Raw genomic sequence first — 24,529 nt, 5'->3', positions numbered from 1 at the left:
CACGTGCCTCTGGGACATTGCTTTGAGACAGGCATTCGTAGCTTTGAAGAAGCAGTGTTCTCCACTCAAATCTGCCTCTTCCACTTTAGAGAATGGGGCAAACCTCAGTAGCACGGACCCTCATCACTCGGCTGGCCTTTCTTTGCCAATGGGGTTTTAAAAATAAAGCTCCTGGGGCGCCTGGGTGGCTCAGTCGGTTAAGCGACCAGCTTTGGCTCAGGGCATGATCTCGCGGTTTGTGAGTTTGAGGCCTGTGTTGGGCTCTGTGCTGACAGCTCAGAGCCTGGAGCCTGCTTCAGATTCTGTGTCTCCTGCTCTCTCTCTGCCCCTCCCCTGCTCATGCTCTGTCTCTCTCTGTTTCTCAATAATAAATAAATGTCAAAAAAAATGTTTTTAATGAAAGCATGTGACTATATATTTTATATGTGATATCCAGAACTCTTAAGAAAACATGACAATCACAAGCACATTTAAAGCCCATATGCTTAAAACATCTGATATGTACCCTAATAGCAACATTACACAAGTAAACATATCAGAGTCAGTTATTAATATACATTTCCAATGTCAAATAATACATTTAAGCATACTGCATGTAAATAATTCAGAATGACAATAAATCAGTATGATCTCGTCTAAGCAGTCCTTTCACTTTTCCATTTCCACCAGAATAATAATATGCTTTTATGATCTTCTATTTCCATGTTTAAACTAACAATAAATACTGTGACTAAAAAAAAAAAAAAAAGAAAGAAAAAATATCTGAGTTAAATCTACTCTGAGTTTTCCTTAGGTCTGCCTGGCTTCAGTAAAATATTAAGAAGAAGGAGAAATCAAATAATTATGACCTAAAACTACAACAATGTTAATGTCAGTTGTATTGCAATAAAAAAAAAATACTTTCAGGAGCCATTACTTAGAAGAGCATTAAAAACGAATGCATCGGGGCGCCTGGGTGGCTCAGTCGGTTGAGCGTCCAACTTCAGCTCAGGTCACGATCTCACGGTCCGTGAGTTCGAGCCCCGCGTCGGGCTCTGGGCTGATGGCTCAGAGCCTGGAGCCTGCTTCTGATTCTGTGTCTCCCTCTCTCTCTGTCCCTCCCCCGTTCATGCTCTGTCTCTCTCTGTCTCAAAAATAAATAAAAACGTTAAAAAAAATAAAAAAAAAAAAACAAACGAATGCATCTGCTTTAGCCATGTTTTGCACCAGGGCTTTCATTGATCTCTTGGGATAACACACTGGCCTGGAAGATTTTAAACCTTTCATTAGTACCACTTGGAGGTGTATTCTCCGGTCATACTACCAAGCCAAGGCTGATCCCCACCATCTCTGTCACCCAAGACCAGGCCCCCACTCTAGTGAGGCAATTTCAAAGTAATCCTACCGCTAGATCGAAAGTTTTGCGATTCAACTTGTAGGCTGGATTGCTGAAAAGGGACATTTTGAGCCTGTCTAAATGAGCCTTTCACTCCACAGTTCCACCTAGAACCTTGGGGACAGCTAGTTCTAACACAGTCGCCTCCCTATTATTACCACATCCTTCCTGTTGGCCATGCCCAGGAATGTGATTCACAGACATTCTACACCCACACTCCCCTCACCTGCTACATCTTTGCTGTGGCCTCATTTGGCTCACGCTTCCTGTTCTATCAGGCCAGGATAGATCCCTTTCTTGGCAATGATGTGGCTCCCATTGGGAACCTCTTTACATTCACTCCTTCAGACCACTTCAACTCTTGTCCCTTCAGACTCATGCTCAATACTGTCAGGCCTCTGTTTTACCTGTGTTCTTTCTACCTTTGTCTGCATGCTGAAATGTTCTTCAGTCTTCCAGACTTGGATACCTGACATCATCTGTGATGACCTCTCTGATCCTAAGTAGAGAGAAGTTTCTCTACTGTTAATTCAATTATAGCATATATTCAAGCTCTGTCCCCTACAAAAGGTGTAGGTAGACTTTACCTTATTCAAGTTATACCCCCTTTGAATACCTAATAGGGTTTTACACACCCAGAAATGCTTCTTGGATGCAACTGAATAATTTCCATACAGCTTGTATTATTGACAAACTTTGTATTTTCCTCTCTAGATTATAATATCCAGAGACAATATAAACTATTGAAAAAATCATAGGCTTTGGAGTTTGGCAGCATTGGGTTTGATTCCTGGCTTAGTCATTATGTAGTTTGTGACCTTGGATAGCTAATGCCTCTGAATCTATTTTCTCATCTGTAATGTAGATTTCATCATGCCCTTGCATTATCATTTTGGATTTGAGTTTCTGTGCAGACTGCCTGACACAAGATAGCGTCTCAATAAACAGCTTTTATGACTATATAACTAGGTGTAATAATTGTCTTTGCAGAAAGAATCTGCATGGCACATTTGATGGTGACTTCCCTCTAGTGTTATTTAAAAAAAAATGTTTGTTGAGAGAATGGAAATGTGGTAATGAACAAACTTGGGGATGGGGTCTCGACCCAAAGTTTCTGGGAATAAGTCTGTGAGAAACATGAATGGGTCATTTCTCCTTTTCTTGAACCCCAAAGAACCAAGTGGGATTCTTCTTCCACTAATTTATTCCTGGCTGTTGTGAACTAGGAATGAGACAGCTGTTTGAGTGTGTGAACCAAGAATGTGTCTCCCAAACTCTGAGGGAAACATTGGAACTGTTCCAGGTTTTTGTGGACATGAGTGACTTTAAACTTGGACCAACCTTTATGGCTATCCCAAACTGTGTAGAAGGAGGTCACGGTGTCCCTGTATTCAAATGTCCTAGTGGCAGATCACTATTGAACTGGCAGTGTCACCTGCATTGTAATGCTGGGACACACTGAAGGGTAAGATGGGTCAGCTTACTACAGAGGGAAGCTCCCAGATGCTAAATAACAAGTTGGAACTCTAGGGAAGAAAATTATCAATGTTATGCTTTTTACTTCAAAATAGTAACCTAAAGAAGAGGAGGAAAGGGAGGAGGAGGGGGAGGAAGAAGTACAGAGGAAGAAGGAGGAAGAGGATGAAAAAAGGAAGCTCTGCTGTTCTAGACACTTATCATGATTGAATCTTTCTGATCCATTTTAACACCATATAAAGTAATTTTAATTCTGCTGTTTTTATAGATGAAGAAACTGAAGCTTGGACAATTTAAGAAATTTGTCTAAGATCATACAGCCATTGTGACCTCAATAAGGTGAGATTCAAAATAATGTCTAAATAGCCCCAAACTTATGGGTGCCCTTCAATACTATTCATTCATGTATTAAATATCAGTTGAGTACCTATTTATTATCTCTTCTGGCACTGAGGATATAACAGTGGACAAAATAGACAATAACTCCTGTCTTCCTGGAACTTGCATCCTAGTGGGAGGGTTCAAATAACCAATCAATCAATCGGTAAGATACACAGAAAGTGAGATGATGAAGAATGCTCTAGAGGAGAGTAGAATCACGAAGGGAGTGGTGGAAGTGAGGGGCCAGGGGGCCGCCACTTTTTTAGAAAATTGCTTGTTTTTTAAAATTCCAATATAATGTGCATTGTTATATTAATTTCAGGTATACAATATAGTGATTCAACAATTCTATTCATTACCCATCCTCCCACCCACTTCCCTTCTGGTAGCCACCCGTTTGTTCTCTATTATGTAAGAGTCTGGGTTTTTGTTGTTGTTGTTTATTTCTTTTTCTCTTTGATTGTTTCGTTTCTTAAATTCCATGTTTGAGTGAAATTACGTAGTATTTGTCTTTCTTTGACTTGTTTCACTTAGTATTATACCCTCTAGATCCATCCATGTTGTTGTAATGGAGATTTCATTCTTTTTAAGGCTGAGTATTATTCCATTGTGTGTGTGTGTGTGTGTGTGTGCGTGTGTGCATATTCATATATATACTCACATCTTCTTTATCCATTCACCTACAGACGAACATGGGCTGCTTCCATAATTTGGCTATTATAAATAATGCTGTAATACACAATAAACATGGGGGTGCATATATGTTTTTGAATTAGTATTTTCATATTCTTTAGGTAAATACCCAGTAGTGGAATTACTGGATCATATGGTAGTTCTATTTTTAATTTTTTGACTAATCTCCATACCTTCTTCCACAGGGGCTGCACCAGTTTACATTCCCACGACCAGTGCAAGAGGATTCGCTTTTCTCCACATCCTTGCCAATGCTTGTTGTTTCTTGTGTCTTTTGTTTTAACCATTCTGACAGGTGTGAGGTGGTATCTCATTGTGGTTTTGATTTGTATTTCTCTGATGATGAGTGATGTTGAAAATCTTTTCATGTATCTGTGAGCCATCTGGATGTCTTCTTTGGAGAAATGTCTAGGTCTTCTCCCCATTTGTTTTTTGGGTGTTGAGTTATAGAAGTTCTTTATATATTTTGGATACCAATCTTTTAACAGATATGCCATTGGCAAATACCTTCTCCCATTCAGAATGTTGGCTTTTTGTTCTGTTGATTGCTTTCTTTTCTGTGCAGAAGCTTTTTATTTTGATGTAGTCCCAAGAGACATCAGGAGATCTGTCTAGAAAGATGTTGCTATGGTGGGGACTGCCATTTTAAATGGCACAACTAGGGAATACCTCACTGACAAGATAAACGTTGGGCAAAGACCTAAAGGATTAAGGAGGAGAGTTGTGAGGATCTAGGAGTAGGCTTTCCAGGCAGTGGCAGTGACAAATGCAAAAGCCCTGAAACTAGAATATTAGTTCATTTTTATGTGTGTGAAGAACATCGGGGAAGCCAGGGTAGCTGGAGCAGATTTATTGGGGGAAGAGTGGGCACTCCACAAAATCAGAGTGCTGTTGCAAACAAGAAAGAATGGATGCTATGTGATTGAAAACAGCATTAGCGCATACAGGATATGTGGAGGAAATTCATAAAAGAAATAAATGCATAGATAATGTCTGTGATTTAACCCCAGGAGTTGAACTCCTTAACTCCAAGGAGTTGAACAGGAGATGGGATGGAGCTTAGACTTACCATTTAATATGCTTCTCTACTTTTTTTTTAATACCAAGTCTATATTTCATTTTTAAAGTTTATTTAAACAAAGGAATGAGTACTCATAGAAATGTACCTAGGTATGGGCACAAGAATACTTATTTCTTCACTTATAATAAGTAGGGAACTGCTTTTAGAAAATGGACTATGCATAGAAGGCAATATAAAGATAATGATAAAATAGATCTACATACTGGTGTGGAAAGAGGCCTACAGTCTAGAACTCAAAACACTGGAGCAAGAAATATATCTTATGGATGTAATTGAGTAAACGTGTCTGTTTATTTATGTGCCACTGTACAAAATTCCTCCAAAAAGTTGTTCCTGCAATAATAGCAAAACACAATGGAAACTATCTGTTCAAATTATGGAACAGGATAAAAAAAGCTAGCACTCTAATGCTAACCTATTAAACAGTCATTTAAAATTACTGCATAGATCTGTATTTAGCATGAATGATGTGAAGTATATTCTAAATTGATAAAAAGCAAGTTTTAAAATTGCAGATGTGGGAGAATACACTTTTTCTTTTTAAAGAGAGAGAGAGAGAACAAGCAGGGGAGAGGGGCAGAGGGAGAGAAAGAAAATCTTAAGCAGGCCCCATGCTCAGCACGGAGCCTGACGTGAGGCTCAATCCCACAACCCTGGGATCAGGACCTGGGCTGAAATCAAGAGTTTGAAGTTCAACCTACTGAGTCACCCAGGTGCCCCAGGAGGATTCACTTTTTATAAAATATCCTAGAATATAAGCTCCATGAAAGGAAGGACTTTCATTTTAGAACTGTATTTTCTATACCTGGTTCCTACAGCACGGCTTACACACAACAAATACCTGTTAAAGGTTTAAAGAATAAATAAAAATGTGCACCCACACACAAAAACACAAAACCACAGGACCTGTCACAATATGTTAACAGAATTTATCTTAAACTAATAGCATTTACGTGGTTTTTACTTTTCTTCAGACTTATCTACTTTTCCTAACTTTAAACATTAACATATATCACGTAACCAAAATACCACTCTCACTTAATGTTTATTTAGAGGATTCAAAGTCTCAATACATTTCAAGGCTAAGAGTTTAGAAAACACCTAATGTTGAGAATAACTATGATTCATCATTTTCTGCTCAGGACTCAAACAGGGTTGGTTCACTCAGCAGGACCACTGACTTCTATTGCATAGAAATAGTAGACTTCTACCATTTCAAGGCGTTGAGAAGGGGAGACTGAACAAATAAAAGGTAAAACCCAAGCAGAGTTTCTAAGCCAAAATAATTTCATGGTGCTGCTGGATCCTAGAAGGCATGCAAGGTATAGATAGCCCCAATCATTGGGGAACTTGATGAGTATGGTTATTCTTGTTTTACTTTTTGAGGCTGTGCTTGCAAATTAGACAACTGCCTCTTGTGGACTCTCCAGTTAGGGTTCCCCAGGCGTGGGTGTGATGTGCACACGTACAATCAATTACACATTTTCTCGTGAAAAATGATGCCTTCGTGAAAAAAGCAAGAACAAAATATGGACTTGCCAGTCTGCCTGAGCAGGAATAAGGCAGAGGCTTTGCATTTCCACTGGGACCAGGGAAAGAGCAGTTGGAGCTGGACCAAAGTGAGTTGGCTGTTTCTTTAATAGAACGTTTAAAAAAAAAAATCTAGACAGACCTACCTTCATCATGAGGCTATAGGGATACCTCTGTTGTTGTTGTTGATGTTTTGTTTTGTTTTTGTTTTATTTTGTTTTTTACCTCACAGAATTCGTAAGAAATTTAAGAAGACTTTTCCTGGACTTGTATAACTTCTACAGCCTGAAGAGCTGTGAACTAAAATCATATGAACCCCAGGCTTTCTGGAGCTGTTTCTTCCTTTTTTAAAAAATCTTATTTTAGCTATGTGCCTTTAATTGAATTTGTTGTACACTGTGTTTGATCTTTTTGTTGTTCTATTATTTCCTTTTATTCTTTTTTTTTAAATGTGTATTTATTTTTGAGACAGAGAGAGAACACAAGCAGGAGAGGGGCAGAGAGACAGGGAGACAGAGACTCTGAAGAAGTAGGCTCTGTGCTGTCAGCACAGATGTGGGGCTCAAACTCACGAGCCACGAGATCATGACCTGAGCCAGAGTTGGACCCTTAACCAACTGAGCCACCCAGGTGCCCTTCCAACTCCACTTTTTCGGTCTGTGGTCATGGACAAGTTGCTTAACCTCTTGGAGCCTTAGTTTCCTCATATGTAAAATGGATATAATAGTAACACCTCTCTCCTAGGCTTGTTGTGAAAAACAAATTATGCAAAGGCTTGAAATAGGATTTTTGTGTTATTTTCACATTCTCAAATGTAAGTAAAACACTCATCTCTGAAGACATCATTAAACGTCAGTCACTTTTTGCATCTCTGATCATTTCTGGGAATCCTTTCCTAGGATGGGAATTCCTGGTTAATGTCTATTTGTGTTTGATACCTTAGCAGAGTTTTATAAAAATAAAAAAAAGCAGGGAATTCAGGCCTCAAGAGACAATAGTGAGAGGAATATATGCTATGGAAAAAAATTAGTATTTTTCATTTTGGTTGGTCTTTTGGTCACTCTCCCAGCATTATAGAGTAGATTCACCCACTTCCTCTAAAGTTGAAGTCTTCCTAAAGAAGAAGTCTTCCTGTCCTTAAATTGAAGTAATTCGGTCCGTTCACAGGTCAAAATTAGCTAGTAACATATCAACATGTCTATTCTGGGGACCACTCAGATGACCTACTAGAATCATATTTTCTTTTTCAGTTAAGGATTCTCATTTTGCTTTTTGAAGAGAAAAGTGATTTAAACAAAAATCTAGGCTTTTTCCTCCATACAACTTTTGAAAACTCATAGGAGCACAAGGAGTAGGTAAGAGAGTCCTTTCTGGAAGGAGCCTTATTGCAGCCCCCAGGCATAATTTTATTAAGCAGTTTAACTAACTACTTAATTAGGCAATTAAGTAGTTTCATCAACCAATTGTCAATTTCCTCAGGTACACTTTCATTTATCCTATGTTTTGATTGAAAATGTTAGTATATCTTTAGCTGCTTGCTTTCCACAACATCGAAGAAAGGCCATAGGCTTTGTCCTGAATTCTTAATTACTAATCCTAGAATTCTCTACCCATCATAGCAGACAAAGAGAAAATAAGGAAAGGAAGAAAGCATCTTCTGGTTTTTCCCTACTTGGAAAATCCTTTCACAAGACCCACTTCTACATAAATCTTTGAATCTTTAAACTACATATAAACGTTATTTTGGATTAAATTGCATTAAACTCATGAAAAAATATTTCATTGACTCCCAGCAGTTTTAAATGTAGATTCTGTGGTGGGTTTATATCTTGAGACAACGCTTCATTCAAGGACACTCAAGAACTTCCATCTATGCTGCGTTTGCTGCCCTCCTGTGGCTGTCCTGGATCCTAACAACCTGCAAAGCCTTTTTTGTCCCTCTGCCCGTCTCCCCCTTTGTCAATGGCTTTCTCTGCCAGTGAGCCTCCTCCTGACTGACTCTCCTCTACGGTATCTGAAGGAATTCAGTCCTTCAATGACTCATCCAGATTCATGGCTCCATTTTGACCCAAGACTGTAATGTTATCCTCTGCTAGACTCCTATCTCCTTTCCGGCCCGGATTCTCCCACGTGTGACTAAATGCTTGCATCCTCTTTGATGGAGAGTATACATTGTTAGTAATGGTGCATTCGGTGAGGTGATCATTTGTTTCAAAATGATATTTTCAGTCCTTGCTTATCATCTGGCCCTTCATCGGCCAGCTTATCAGGCTGGACACATTTTTTAGCAAAGCTTGGCTTGTTCACTGAGCATTTAATAGGCATTTCTGGGGCTACTTATTCTAGGGGGGTCTTTTCCCAGAAGCCCTTTTCCTATGTTTTTGTCTTTCCCACCATCCAGTTAAATATGCCTTTTCCTGGGCATAGAAACCTAAGGAAGGTTTCTAATTCAGAGTCACTTGCCAAAATGAAATGCCTGATGCAGTTTATGGGAAATTAATCATTTAGCTTTTCCTGGCACTTTCTCAAGTTTTTGGAAATGATTTCCTCTTCTCTCCCAATGGAAACAGCTTTTTAAAATTAAAATTGAAAAATATTTACGAGGGAAGATGCCAATTTCATTAAAAGCTAAAGACAACATTAAAAATGGGCTCATAAATGGGGTGACACAGAGATCTCAGGATAAGGACAGTTGCCTACTCATTGTCTCTTAACTAAACACACCAGTACTAAAAATGCAGGTAAACTGGATACATGACACAATACTAGTGAGTTAGCAATTCAAATGGATACTAAATTCTAGTATTCTCTACCTCTGTGAGCAGGTCACTTAAGCTATCCGTGCCTCAGTTCACTCACCTTTAAAGTGGAGATAATAAGGGGCGCCTGGGTGGCTCAGTCGTGTGGGCATCTGACTTCGGCTCAGGTCATGATCACAAGGTTTGTGGGTTTGAGCCCCACATCAGGCTCTGTGCTGACAGCTCAGAGCCTGGAGCCTGCTTCGGATTCTGTGTCTCCCCCGCTCTCTGCCCCTACCCTGCTCACTGTCTGTCTTTCTCTCTAAAAAGTAAGTAAACATTAAAAAAAAAATTAAAATGGAGGTAATAATACATACTTTTAAGGGCTGTTATAACAAATATGTGGTATTTTTGCAAACTATAAATTGGGATACAAATATCAAATAGTATTGTTTACACCCCATCATTTTGGAGATAAAATTAAAAGAAAAGCTACATCAAAACAGCCAACCAACAAAGATCCTCCTCTAATAGGTTCTTTTCAAAACTTAAGCAACTAGGAACTGATAATTCATACAAATACATCTTATTCCAGACAGTTTCCTGTATTTTTCTGCCATAAATGCAAGAATATTTGTAGTGTGCACAACTGATGGTCTCTTACATTGAAGGAAAACTTCTAAGTACGAGTAGACTTTAGGTTGAAATTCACAAAGCAATGAAATAGGATTTTAGGGAGAAAATAGGGTAATGCCTAGTTAGATACTGTCACAAGAGTCTCTGGCCAGTCTGAGTCTAGTTGATTTTAAGGCAAAAGATTGACTTGATCATCGTACTGGAGAAGTGATCGTCTTACTAGAGGAAATATGATCTAAAAGGCGAGAGCATCATCTCAGAATTAATAAACTTCTCTACATGACCTGGAGAACACAATCGGGAATTGCCTTCCCAATTCCTATGCTATTCGCTTCCATGTGCAACCACCTTGTGTTGTCAGACTTCATTCTGCACAACTGCTAACTTCCGCTCACTCACTTGGGTCTTACGAAGCCTAAACTGTCATTGTAAGAGTTCGATTCTATAATGGCTCGATTTAAACACTGCAGTTATTTTTGGCACAGTAGCCTTGCCAGATAATATTTTAAAAGAAGCAGAGCCCCTTTTACAACCAATCCCACATGGAATTCCAATTTATAAAAGAGTTCAAAGGAAGCTGCTCCAGTTGAAATAGGAGTTGAGGAAGAGTCTAGATCTCTCTGAGATTCTCCCTCAGCTCTCTCTCCCATCTTCCAACAGTGGCTCCCACGCAAACTTCAAGGATCTTTAAGACTCTAGGAAACACAGGTTGGAAACATTGTCTATGCTACAGTCGGGTGGTTTTCTAAATAAGAAATTAGGATAATTTCTAAAATTAGGATAAACTCTAAAATAAAGGAAGGCATCATGAGAGAAACCAAATCAGTCTCTAGAAAGGAGAATGCTTGAGAAGGGGAACAAGGGAACTTTCTAAAGTAATAGTAGTGCTCTGTACCTTGACCAGGTGTAAGTGTAAGCATTTCTCAAAATTGAACTGCACACTTAGGATCTCACAATATGCCTCAATAAAAGAACAAGGCTAGAGCCAGGCTGCAGCTATTAAGTCCCAGATAAATGCTGATTCGTGTTCACTTAACTAAAAAGATGCTCTGTCATTTCAATGGGTTTCATCTATAACGGTCAAGTTCATGTTTATGGAGCACCACAAATTTTTGGCTAGTTAATACTATAATTCCAAATCAAGTAACACAGTCCAGTGCATCAGCTCAGGGGTTGCAGTTATGTACCAGTATTTAATCTCGAGTCTTTATTTCTATTTGATCAAGATAAAGAAGGATGTTACAAGCCCTTATTAAATTTATTAATGCTTTGCATCACGTAATTATGGTGAGAGCTAATACTGGAGCACCCTAGAGAGCATTCCTAGAAAAATGATTCCATAAAAACAGCCTAGTTTCAGGTTAAAGTGAAGCATTAATTCTCAAGTGGTATTAGGTTAGGAGTTTCATTCCAAAACAGTGGTCCGTATTCATGTTGGTTCTTATACACATTTGTGAATCTGATGAGATGGAAACCTTTCTCCCTCAGTTACGTGCACGCATGTGTACACACACACGCACACACACGCACACACACACACGCACACACACACACACACTAAATGTTGGATACATTTCAGAAACTTACATTCCCTGAAGCCTATTCATGAATTCAAAGAATTCCTTCACTGAATATTTTCTCAGCTTCAGAAAGTCTCATTGGAGAATAATCACTATAGTTTGGTAGAATAACAAAAAAGTTGTCCAGGGGGCAGTGATTTGATGCTCTGTTCCTGAGTGGGTTTATTGTTGTTGTTATTATTGCTGAGAAATTTATTTTCTACAAATTGGCTCGTGTCTATTAAAGGAATACCTAAGATGTGTGCAGCATTGTTTGATTTTCAGACACTGGCATAAATGCCGTATGATTTACCTTGGGGATTTTACATAATAGACATCTATTGAATCAAATCTTAAACCCATACGATTTTCCCAACAATGCTAGAAGATTTCAGTCTCATTCATGGATAGGAAACCTTAGGTACAGAGATATCCAAGCTGATATCCAAGCTGAATTAGTGAGTCAATACAAGATTAAAAAAAAAAAAAAAAGACTGAATCCTTGCTCTGGTACTGGCCCCTTTTCTTTTGGCTATGTTGCCAACCAAATGTTTTAAATAAATAAATAGCAACAACAATAATAGAATAGTTACCATTTGTTGAGCAGTTTCAAGCATTAAGCTACAAAATGCTCAAAAAATCCCCTCGGAGCAATAATTTTGAAATCAGAATTTTAAATGTGGATTCACACTGAATGATGATCTTTAAAAAATAATGTGAACATATTCTTCATCATCTGGTGATTATCTTAACACTGAGTGTCGCTACTTCATCTTAGTGTTTGAGCTCACGCTTATCCCCGCCACTGTGCTCATGCCGTGTGGAAACTAAATAATTTCATGGCATCCTACACAAAGAAAGGTTTCTGGCAGTCCAACTGGAGAAATGTAATGACAGATCTGTGTTCACGGAGCACAGAGTAGCTTGAGAAATGTGCTCAAAAAAATCCTTGTTGTTGATTGAATAGTTTTGAAAATAATATTTAACTTTTCTTCCCGAATGCCAATTTAGCAGCAAATGTTATAGTAAGTGTAAGGAAATTCTGTTCCCACTTCCAGAACTAAATGGATTAAATTCCTATTTAATGTGGATTTCAATTCCCTAAAAATATTAACCTTGATGCTAATCTTTAGCAATTAATAAAAATTGGCATGTAAGAATTTCTTGCTTACAGAATTTTGACAAATTACAACATTTGACTAACTCGCACTATCAAACAAATCCTTGGAGTTTTAAATTTCAGTTTGTACAGCATATTTATGCAAGTAAGCCTTTTCTGCACTGGAAACAAGTGAAGCCAGAATGTTGCAAGTTATAGAACCTGACACGAAGCCTCATCATTTTAAAATTAAATTCAACATTAGTGTCAGTGAACCTTATCTGTCATGTTAAATGAATACTATTAACTTATATTGTGTTTTTATTTGCTTTATGTGTTTGTTATGATTTTAATATTTATTGTTGAATAGGCCTGTAAGCGTAAATTACTTATTTCTAGTTTTAGGTTTTTATGCTTGAGTAATACCACAATTAAAATTCTAAATCAATATTTGAGAGGTCTAAGACTAGATTTCCTTTACAAGGGCTCTACATATTACTCAAGTCTGAGAAACATAGGTCCAGGTTAGCACTGGTTAATTTATCAGTATTGTTGAGATATATTTTTGCCACGTAGGTATCTAATTTCTCAAGTTTATGTACAAGGGTACCATGAGAAAGTTTGTCAGGTATCTTGATGAAACCAATACATTTTTGGTGCCCTTTTAAGCATTTTGGGTACATTTCTGGCACTCAGGTGATCTTTTCATTTAGTGATGCTATAAAAAATAATAAATTTTGGAATAAAGCTTGGGGGCTTGGGGGATAACTCGGTCTCTCTAGAGACTCAGGGAAAGCCATATTTGTTTCATGTGATTCACTCTGAAACCCATTCTTCACCACAGAGAAGACAGAAGACAAAATGGAACATAAGGAGCTTTGATTTGGGGTAGGAAAGGGCCACAGAGAGAGATGATCTCAACACTGGGTTAGGGGGTCCACTCTCTCTTTCTCTCCGTCTCTTCCTCTGGTAGGAAGCATGATGCGGCCATGTCAGAATGGCTAAAATTAACAACTCAGGAAGCAACAGATGCTGGCAAGGATGTGGAGAAAGGGCAACACTTTTGCACTGCTGGTGGGAATGCAAACTGGTGCAGCCACTCTGGAAAACAGTATGGAGGTTCTTCAAAAAGTTCAAAATATAGCTACCCTATGACCCAGCAATTGCACTACTAGGTATTTATTGAAAGGATACAAAAATGTTGATTCGAAGGGGCACATGCACTGTTTATAGCAGTGTTATCAACAGTAGCCAAATTATGGAGAGAGCCCAAATGTCCATCGACTGATGAATGGAGAAAGAAGATGTGGTATATATATACAACGGAGTATGACTCGGCAATCAAAAAGAAGGAAACCTTGCCATTTGCAACAACATGGATGGAACTAGCGTGTATAATGCTAAGCGAAATTAGTCAGTCAGAGAAAGACAGATATCACATGATTTCATTCATATGTGGAATTTAAGAAACAAAACAGATGAACATAGGGGAAGGGAAGGAAAAATAAAATAAGGTAAAAACAGAGAGGGAAGCAGGGTGCCTAGGAGGCTCAGTCAGTTAGGCATCTGACTTCAGCTCAGGTCATGATCCCACCGTTCATGATTTTGAGCCCCACATCAGTATCTGTGCTGACAGCTCAGAGCCTGGAGCTTGCTTCAGATTCTGTGTCCCTTTATCCCTCTGTCCCTTGCCCACTCATACTCTGTCTGTCTCTCTCAAAATATAAACATTAAATTAAACAGAGATGGAGGCAAACCATAAGAGACTCTTAATTATAGAGAACAAACTGAGGGTTTCTGGAGGGGTGTGGGGTGGGGGCATGGGCTAAATGAGTGATGGGCATTAAGGAGGGCATTTGTTGGGATGAGCACTGGGTGTTACATGTAAGTGATGAATCACTAAATTCTACTCCTGAAACCAATACTACATTATATGTTAACTAACTTGAATCCGAATTAAAAAAAAATAGAATAAAATAAAATAACCTGGAATCTTAATAGCCAGTTAAACTTATTGCTAACATTTTGTTGTGTATCCCTCATAGGTATAATTTAAACAACAAAAAAGACCTCTCATAGTCTTTAGTAACCATTATTTTAGGATTGTATAATATTGTGCAGTAACAAGTATCACATTTATTTACCTCATAGGGGTGCTCAATATCTTCCCATTTTTTTCCTTTTCTTCCTTCTCCTTCAACTCTTCTTCCTCTTCTTCTTCCTCCTTTTTCCTACTTATAAAGAGATCTGTATTAAGCACCCTTGTAAATAAATCTTTGCACTCGCCCATGATTATTTCCTCAGAGTCCATTTCTAGGAATAAATAATTGTGGCTCAAAAAAAAAAAAAAGAGTATGTTGCCTCTGCTGTAGGCCAATATCTGCCTGTATCTTAATCACCAACTACAAGTAGCTGTAGTGTTCTGCCTCCTTCTGGAAAGCGGTCACATCTACCCATTCTAGGTCCTGAAATGGGGATTCTATTACAGGTTCAGATTCTAGTCTCTGCCAGTCTCTGGGCACAGGCCCCATGGACATGAAACTTCACCTCTGTTTTCTGGTCTCCTTTGAGGCTATGAGTCCCCAGGGAAACTATCATGCATGGTGGCATAGTATAACTGACCCATTGACTTTAATTCTTCCCAGCTCCTATCCCAGCCTGTGCTATACTGTGGCTACTCTAAACCTCAGAACTAACAAAATTCCCATATTTGGTCTCTCCTAGCCATAAGACCTGCGAGGGCAAGAACCTTGTTCCTTTTGCTTATCTTATTATTTTGAGCATCCAGCTTGGTACCCAGCATATAGTTGGCTTTCAATAAATACTTATTAAATGAATGAGTAAATGAATGCACGTCTTGAAACATGTCCGAACTTACCAATTAAACAGAGACCTGAAGCATTTTTTTCCCACTTCAGAAACACAGATGATTTTTTTAATGCCCAGGTTATTTCATTTGTGTGGTCTCTGAATCCAACAACTCTTCGCTTGTGGTCATTCTAGCTTCTAAAGGACTAAAACAAAGGCTTTCCTCACACCTTTCTCAGTCGTGGAGCAGGAGGAAATGCAATACTCCCAGGGCCTGGAAGCCGGCACCCTGTCTGTTCCAGGAGGTTAAAGAGAGGGGGTTCCAGCTGTCCAAATAGTGGAGGCAGAGACCTCTCCTTTACCTCAACACTGGAGGGAATTTTACTTTATTCTGCTCAGAAGTCCAGAAGTCCAATGTGAACACAAAATAGGATTTAAAAATCTGTTCCCAGGAAGACTTGTGTAGTTACAGTAACCATACCACTTGTTCTCACTCTCTGCTTCCATAGAGCTACCCCCCAACCCCTTGCCCATTGTCACACTTGAGCAAAATGTACCCATGTACTGAAGTAATCTTATTTTTGCCTTTGCTTGAAAATGCATCCGTAATTTTGCTCATTTTCATTCTCATTTCAAATAAATTTTCCAGAATGAAAGGGCGTGATTATGATCTAACTCTCAAATCTCTACTGGAAATTCAGATTACTCACCAGGAATCCAGGACCTTCTCACACCAGAAAAATCTAATTTCTTGCTATAAAAAGCCACATTGTCGGCTGGCTCAGTCAGTTAAGCATCCAACTTTGACTCAGGTCAGGATCTTGTGGTTCGTGAGTTCAAGCCCTGCATGGGGCTCTGTGCTGAGCCTGCTTCAGATTCTGTATGTCTCCCTCCCCTGCTGGCTCTCTCTCTCTCAAAAATAAATAAACGTTAAAATAAATAAATAAAAGGCTACACCGTCATTAAAAAGTGACATATTTGAGGAAAGTTTGCCTAACCAGAAATAGAGTGATTAATCACACCTAGCCAACATCTCATCTTAACATAAAAATTATGTCAAATTTTCAGTATCCCATTGTGCGTCAGGATGTTAATAGTATTTTCAAATAAAAGGCCACAGCCATATTCCTGGTCCTGCACACCACTTTTCATCAAGCAGTAGAGTCTACTTTCCTTCCTCTTGAAGTTGAGGTGACCACTGTGAATGTCGCCTAAACAAAGACAACACGGCAGAGGTAACACTGCAAACTTCCAAGGTAAGATCACAGGAGTTCTCTCTGGCTCTCAGTCTTGGGACATTCACTCTTCCAACCCAAGGATGACATTGTGAGGAAGCTCAGGCCACAAGGGGAGGTCACATGTAAGTGCTCTCGCTTGACGGCCCCCCAGTCAGACTCAACTGACGGCAGCATCACCACCAGAGCTAAGAGTGAGCAAGCCTTGAGCCTGCAGGTGATTACAGGCCTTGTTTTCAAACCGCCCCACCTGAAGCCTGAATGAAGCAGGAGCAAGCTATTTCCACTGCGCCCCGCCTAAACGACAGGGCAAAATAATAATTGTGGTTATTTCCGGCCACAACACCTTGGGTTGTTTGTTACACAATAGACAACCAGACCAGTCAAATACTATATTATCTCAATCCTGTGTTCATTTAATCCTCCTAACAACTGAAAGGTAGGTATGATTAACTCCATACTGCCAGCGAATAAACAGGCATTGTGCTAAGCTCTGGAAATACATTAGTGAAGATGGCTGACATGTTTCCTGCCGTCACAAGCTTGCAGGGCACACTGACTATGTTCCTTTCCTTTAGAACCATAAGCCATTGGGGGCGCTCCTGACCCTTCACCCCTTCACTATACATACGAGAACAGAAATCATGTGTTTCCCTAAACATTGTCTTAATCATAATACTCTCCCACAGGAATAAATTAGATCATGTGTTTCTCTTGGCTTCAGATGCAGCCTGTGTGTGTGTGTGTGTGTGTGTGTGTGTGGTGTCCTTGCATTAGAATTTTACAGACTGAGTCTTAAATGATAATGGTTGGCTTCCTATTTTTCATTTGATCCTCTTAAATATGTTTTAAACTTTCTTATTATTCAATACGAATAAATACACAAATAAAACTATATTTATAAAATCTACAATATAAAACCTAAATACATGCTTATTGAAGGAAAGTTAGAAAATACAATTAATACAAAACTAAAATTATACAAAAGTGACAATATGGACATAGGCATCCAGAAATTTGTTATGCCTACCTACGTATATCTCTGTCAAATGGTGGAATATTGCCGAGGGACACAAGACTTGTAATTTCTTGCATTTTAACCTCATTCACATTAGTACTAGAAATGAAATGATGGACGCTTAAAATCAATGCAAGTAAGGGGCGCCTGGGTGGCTCAGTCGGTTGAGCGTCCGACTTCGGCTTAGGTCATGATCTCATGGTCCGTGAGTTCCAGCCCCGCGTCGGGCTCTGGGCTGATGGCTCAGAGCCTGGAGCCTGTTTCAGATTCTGTGTCTCCCTCTCTCTCTGACCCTCCCCCATTCGTGCTCTGTCTCTCTCTGTCTCAAAAATAAATAAATGTTAAAAAAAAATGTTTTTTAAATCAATGCAAGTAAAATCAACTTGACTTTGAAAAGTGTGATGAGTCTAAAGAGGACTCCCTTCAATTATTTTTTATTTTCTTTCACTTCAGGAAAGTAAGATAATTCAAATAGAGTATCCCTAATGTTACAGGACTCCTCAACCTCTTGGCTTATGTGTATTCCTGTATATTTACAATTATCTCAGATTTCCAAGTTCATTAACACATCTGCTGTGACTTTGAAGCCTTGGCTATGGAAGTTGTACTTTACCCATTAGCAACATCCCACATTCTCAGATGGCAACCTCTGGATTCCGTTTTAGCTGATTGTGGCAATCTGGGTTTCATTATTTAAGAGAGATAAGATGACAGATTGGGCTGGTTCCCACTATCTCAGAATAGCAGCCTTAAGTATTTGGAAAATGTGAACGCAAAAATATTTAGGGATTTGAAGAGCGAATGCTGTTTGCTGTCTGAAAGAGAAAAAGCAGAAGATTATCACCCACACAGTGTTGATATTGGGTTTTATCTTCCTGAAACAAGCAGACTATGGGTGAAAGAGTCTGGTGCCATTTTCCGTGAGACTGGGACTTAACTCATATCTCCAGCATCTCCCATTTGTTTCCAGCTTCATGTTTAGTTAATAACAGTAGAATCTGGGTACCAACATGTTTTTAGTAAATACTGTCCAGATCTGCCAGCGATTTCAGCTGCTCATGGCCATGTAGAAATAGAAAGCAGGAAAAGCAATGAAGAGGAAAAGAGCTTTCAATGAGGGAATGTTCAGAAAGGTTTCATAGGTTACAGTTCAACTGTGAATTTCAACTTACTGCACCTGTTCTCTTACAGTATTCACACATTAATGAAGAAATGATCCTGGAAAAGAAATCATTTTGGATTATCTTTTTTTTTTAATCACATGGAGGGTTATTTTTATTTTTATTTTTTTAATGTTTATTTATTTATTTAGAGACAAAGAGAGAGAAAGCGGGAGCAGAGGAGGGGCAGAGAGAGAGAGAGAGAGAGAGAGAGAGAGAGAGAAGAAGAGGGAATCCCAAGCAGGCTCCACACTGTCAGCACAGAGCCTGACACGGGCCTCAATGTCGCCAACTGGGAGATCATGACCTAAGCTAAAATCAAGAGTCAGACACTCACCCGACTGAGCCACCCAGGCAAACCTGAGTGATATTTTTAATATCCAATGGCTCATATCTTACAATCTTTATTTCTAAAAAGAATTCTATTTTCAACTACTAAACATGGCTCTACACTTAAGGGACTGTCTTCCTTCAGCAGTGAAGGGAAGCCATGCACGTTAGGTCTTAGCTCTAGCAAAGATCAGTCCTCAGGAAGCCTGCATTCTTGCCATCCCTCATATGATACTCCGCATTTAAATTAGACCACCCAAATGGAATAGAAATGTGACCAGCAGTCATAAGCGTAGTAGAAAATATAAAGCCAAAATTGAATGACCCAAGAGATAGTTGCCGTTTATACTCTCTGCTTCCTCATGGTGTTACATGTGCATAAATAAAAGTACCAAAGATAGGAACAGAAGGCCAGATTGAACAGCTGGCAAATGTATGACAAATCTATAGTCAACTCACCTTCTGATTTCATTTCAGTTCTTTGCACCGAACGGTTCCAGTTCTATAGCAATTCATAAGCTTATGGGAGAGTCATTATCTTGCTCTGCAACACTAACTCATTTTGGGGTGAAATAGGCAGTGAGATTGTAGGTTACAACAGTTGAACAAAGGAAAGCCAATTCAATATTATTTTTATCTGACTGGGCATTTTAATGTCACTGGGAACAAAAGAGTTCTCCTCTTCCCTTTTCTTAACTGTGACCATCAAGGAAGACTTAGAAATGCTATTATAATTATGGCTTACATTTCATAATTTCTTGATTCCCTGGAGTATATAGAAAATGAAAAGATAATGTTTTACCTTGAAAGGCTGAAATGGAAAAACCTCCTGTTCGTGAAATCTCTCTGGAATGGAGTGATTTGTGTGATTGCAATCACAGAGCCAGCTAAAATAGCATACGAATTCTCCAATGTCTTCCTTCTGTCAAAAAGAACATTTCGTTGAAACTACCTTTATAGCCTGGAATGGCTGTCTGCTTTCCAAAAAAGAGTTCTAAATGGCTATTAAGCAACCAGTAACTCTGCCTAAATGTGGAGCAATTAGAACCATTTTCAAAGTTTTGAAAGATTGTTCTAACCTCACCCCTTCCTTTGCCAAGACTTAGATGGAATCAAGAAAATAAGGGGCTTGGGGATGAATAAGACTGAAGACGTAAACGAGTCAGCGCGATGTTTGAAAGGGAAGTGTGTCCACACCTTTGGAGCAATTTTTGAATTTTTAATTATTATGATTAACTCTGGAAAATGGGATGTCATACATCACAGAACATTTCCTCCATTAAAAAAACAAAAACCCTCATCGCATCAACCTCAACCCACATCATTACGCGTCTATGCAAGGCCCATCCTTTTTAAATCATTTTTCTCCACTTTCATTCTCTGTAGTGCGGTCATCTTCTCCAATGTGCTTGATATGTGTTCATATGGATGAATAGACACTTATAAATATACTTTGTGTGTGTTAATTTACATAATGGTATTGTGGTATAGATACTCTGCAACAAAAACAACATTTTGCTTTTAAGATCTACCTCTGTGGCTCTATGCATATCAGATGCTTTGTCTCTATCACTGCGTAGTAGTCCGTGGTGTGCAGTCACTGATTTCTTTATCATTTTATCTTTTATCTTTATCATTTTCTCTTTACCATTCTCCACTATGGCCTCAATCTCCACCACAATAAGCAACACTTGATGAATATCCTTGTACAGTCTTTCATGGATCTGTAAGAGAGTTTTTCTTTTTCTTTTTTTAACTATTGCTATTTTTTAAGTATGTTTATTTATTTTGAGAGAGAGCGTGCAAGTAGGGGAGGAGCAGAGAGAGAGGGAGAGAGAGAATCCCTAGCAGGCTCTGCCCTGTCAGTGCAGAACCCAATGCAGGCTCAAACTCACCAACTGCAAGATCATGACCTGAGCTGAAGGCGGACACTTAACTGAGCCACCCAGGTACCCCGAGAATTTTGCGAAAGTATGGATCCAGTGGGGCAACTGGGTGGCTCAGCTGGTTAAGCATCTGACGTCGGCTCAGGTCATGGTCTCGCGGTTCGTGAGTTCAAGCCCCACATCGGGCTCTGTGCTGACAGCTCAGAGCCTGGAGCCTGCTTCAGATTCTGTGTCTCCCTCTTTCTCTGTTCCCCCACCTCTCACTCTCTCTCTTCCTCTCTCTCAAAAGTCAGTAAACATAAAAAAATTAAAAACTTAAAGTATGGATCCAGGAGTAGGATTCCATAATTATATATGCCAAGCTAATTTTACTAAGTACCTCGGCCCTACCCCTCTTGCTTCTCCAGGATAGCCAGGCCAGTTTCCTCTTCCACCGACGGTACACAGTTTGCCTCCTCACATTCTCATTAATATTTGATGTCCTTCTAATTTTTGATAATTTAATGGGAATAAGGTAGCACCTTGCTGTTTTAACAATGCTGAGATTTTCCAGGGAGGTTGAGTTCATCTTGCTTGTGTGAGGATAGTTACATTAAGTACGGGCTTGCTGTTGCTTCAAAGTTTGAGAATGGGAAAGAGAGTCTGTATGAGTGTTGAGCCGAAGGAGGTGCTCCAGACAGATGTGGATGCCCAGCTTAGACTGTTCCATCAGTCCTCCCAATGATTCTGTAAACTGCACATACCATTTAATAAACCCCTTTCTGCTTAAAATAGTTAGAAGGCATTTTCTTGTTGGCAACTAAGAAGGCTGGTTTATATAGTAATCGGTACCATAAGTGGTTGCAAACCCTCAAGGAATAAAATGGGAATCAAGGATAGGTTATTCAGATAGGTTAAGTGTGAAAGCAGTGAGGGTCTGCTTCCCATTATAATATAGGTCACTACAGAATTTTATCTGTGGATTTTCATTTTTCCATATACATTTTGGAATAGATTTGATGATAGTATCAAAAATACTCTTGGATTTTTAGTAAAATCATATTGAATTTATAGAACAATTTGGGGATAATTGACATTATTACAATATTTTGTCCATCAGTGAACATCGTATGGTTTTCTATTTGGGTTTTATTTTATGACCTATAATAATATTTTTAAAAGTTCTCCATAAAAGCTTTGTGGATTTTTGTTGGATTATTTTCATTTCTGGGTGATGTCCATTTCTCCTCTAGTCCAATAATAATCCTGTTTGATATACAGGAAATTATGAACCCTATTTTGTTAACCATTATAACCACATTATATGACAACTGTAAAATAGAAAGGGAATGACAAAGAAAAAAATTTAAAAACTTATGATGTATAAATATCTACTTACAGATTTTTTAATACTCTTCTGGATGATGCCTGGATTTCTAATGCATTTTCTAGTTGGTTGTTGCCTGTATAAAGAAATAGTATGAGCTAAGGATACTATCTACACTCTCTTATTCAATCAGCTTCCCAGTTTATTCAGCTTTTTAAAATGTAGATTGATCTTTTCATTTTCAAATAATGACTTTCTTTTCTTCCCTTCTAACCTTTAAACTCATTTATTTCATTGCCCTATTTCCCTAAAACTCTAATGCTGTGTTGAACGGGGTCAATGATAGAGAAAGTCTAGTCTTGTCTCCAGTCTTAAAGGGAATGCATAATAAAAGAAGGATGAATAACTTTGCAATCTGGCCTCTCCATTTGCCACCCTTTTCCAAGAATTGTCTCCCTCAGTTGTAACCAGCTGTCCTTGGAGTGTGCAGTGCTAGAGAAGGAGGGAAGGTGGGGAAGCCCAGGCCCTGTTTAGTTGTTTGCACTCATTTTATTCCTCCCCATCTCTCCTCAGCTCAAAGATCACCCTTGCATTAATCTCACTGATCTGGGCTTCTAATCTGCTGCCTCAAGTTTAGACGGAGAAGGCAAGAGCCAATCAATGCTCTCTTTCTATACCCATGCTATCTTCCATCGCCTCTTCCCTTCCGAGGCTCTTACTTCAGCTAGGACTCAGAACGGAGTCAACTTCTGTCTCTCCAGGGACTTTTCAGTTTTTCCAATATTTTCTTAGATCCACCATTTTCTTTCTCCCTTCTGTGACATCTTCAGGATTGGGTTTAGAGTAGGGCTCCAGAAATTCCTTCAGGTAACATCTTAAATTTTTGCTATCCTGGAATGTTGTCTAAAAATGAAAAGATAAGAGATAAAACTTGGTTGACAATGCAATAAGGAGGTAGCCACAACCTGCATGCCTACTGCATTATCTGTGAAATGCTATGAAAGTTGGCCTCAGGTGCCTGGGTAGCTTAGTTAAGTGTCCAACTCTTGATTTCAGCTCAGGTCATGACCTCACAGTTCGTGGGTTCAAGCCCTGCATCGGGCTCCGCACTGACAGCTCAGAGCCTGCTTGGGATTCTCTCTCTCCCTCTATCTGTCTCTGCTCCTCTCCACACCCCCCGCCCCATCAAAATAAATAAATTAATTAAAAAAAAATAAAGTTGACCTAAGACTAGAAAGGAGACTAGAACTGACCCAGACCTCTGTATACCTCAAACTAAAAATAGATTTCCCTAAAATCTTGAGGGTTTTCATAAAATCTAGTGTCACAGTGCTGAAAGACACATCTTGATCCTTTGCACAGAGTGAGAATAACAGAGAAAGTGGCTGCAGCTGAAGAAGATGTACTCATATTGTATTTCCATGTGTCTAAATTCTAATTTTCAGTCTATGGGGTTAGATGTTGTGAAATTGGGTAAGAGAAAGAGGGAAGGTGACAATGGGCAGATCATACACAAAAAACTTTGGCCAGAGGTCTTTGCCCTTGAACACCAAAAACTGAGAGAGACATTTCCCAGGGCAAAAGAAACAAACAAACAGATAAGATGGCATTTGTGATAAACCTAAAAGAGCTTTGGACTGCCCATCTTGGGCCTCCTCCTTCTTCCCCACAATATTCTCTAGTAGGAAATTAGCACTCCTCCAAGATAAGCAATCATCAGACAAGTACTGATACTGGACCTGTGCACAGATATTAGATCTAAGTGGAAAAGAGGAAAGGAACATAAACAAAAGACAAATTAAAAACTCACATCACAAAGAAGATTTATTTTTTAAAAATATTTACTTATTTTGAGAGAGAGAGAGAGAGAGAGAAAGAGAGGGAGAGAGAGACGGCGAGGGGTAGACAGAGAGGGAGAGAGAGAATCCCAAGCAGGCTCCGCACGGTCAGCACAGAACCCGACAGGGGGCTCAGACTCATGAGCCATGACCTGAGCCAACGTCAAGAGTCGGGCACTTAACTGACTGAGCCACCCCGGCGCCCCATAAAGAAGCTTTTAAAATGAAAATCTAAATGAGGAAAGAGTTCATTATCTCAAAGCAATTACAAATCATGTTCACTCCACACAGGAACTGCTGCTGTTGGAGTCCCTCATTTTATGTGACTCCAGGTCTTTTCTCATACCTACTCCAGGGGAAATACCTTCCTCGTCTAGCTC

At 39.2% G+C, this 24,529-nt stretch overlaps 1 long non-coding RNA gene across 1 annotated transcript in view; it reads right to left on the bottom strand.

Annotated features, from left to right (window-relative positions):
* Positions 1-1,222: 1,222 nt before the first annotated feature.
* The window catches only part of LOC113601322 (uncharacterized), a 56,919-nt gene continuing 33,612 nt past the window's right edge, over positions 1,223-24,529 (bottom strand). The window contains exons 3-8 of the long non-coding RNA XR_003422512.2: positions 23,031-23,214; positions 22,384-22,447; positions 14,713-20,041; positions 9,396-9,596; positions 3,279-3,359; positions 1,223-1,874 (exon numbers count right to left, since the gene is read on the bottom strand). This is a non-coding gene — a long non-coding RNA (uncharacterized LOC113601322). The remainder of the gene's footprint in view (positions 1,875-3,278; positions 3,360-9,395; positions 9,597-14,712; positions 20,042-22,383; positions 22,448-23,030; positions 23,215-24,529) is intronic.

This window comes from Acinonyx jubatus, chromosome B3 (assembly GCF_027475565.1).
Source record: "Acinonyx jubatus isolate Ajub_Pintada_27869175 chromosome B3, VMU_Ajub_asm_v1.0, whole genome shotgun sequence".
NCBI classification, from domain to species: Eukaryota; Metazoa; Chordata; class Mammalia; order Carnivora; family Felidae; genus Acinonyx; species Acinonyx jubatus.
The sequence above is the reverse complement of the archived record's forward strand: the minus strand, read 5'-3'. Positions and strand labels throughout refer to the sequence as shown.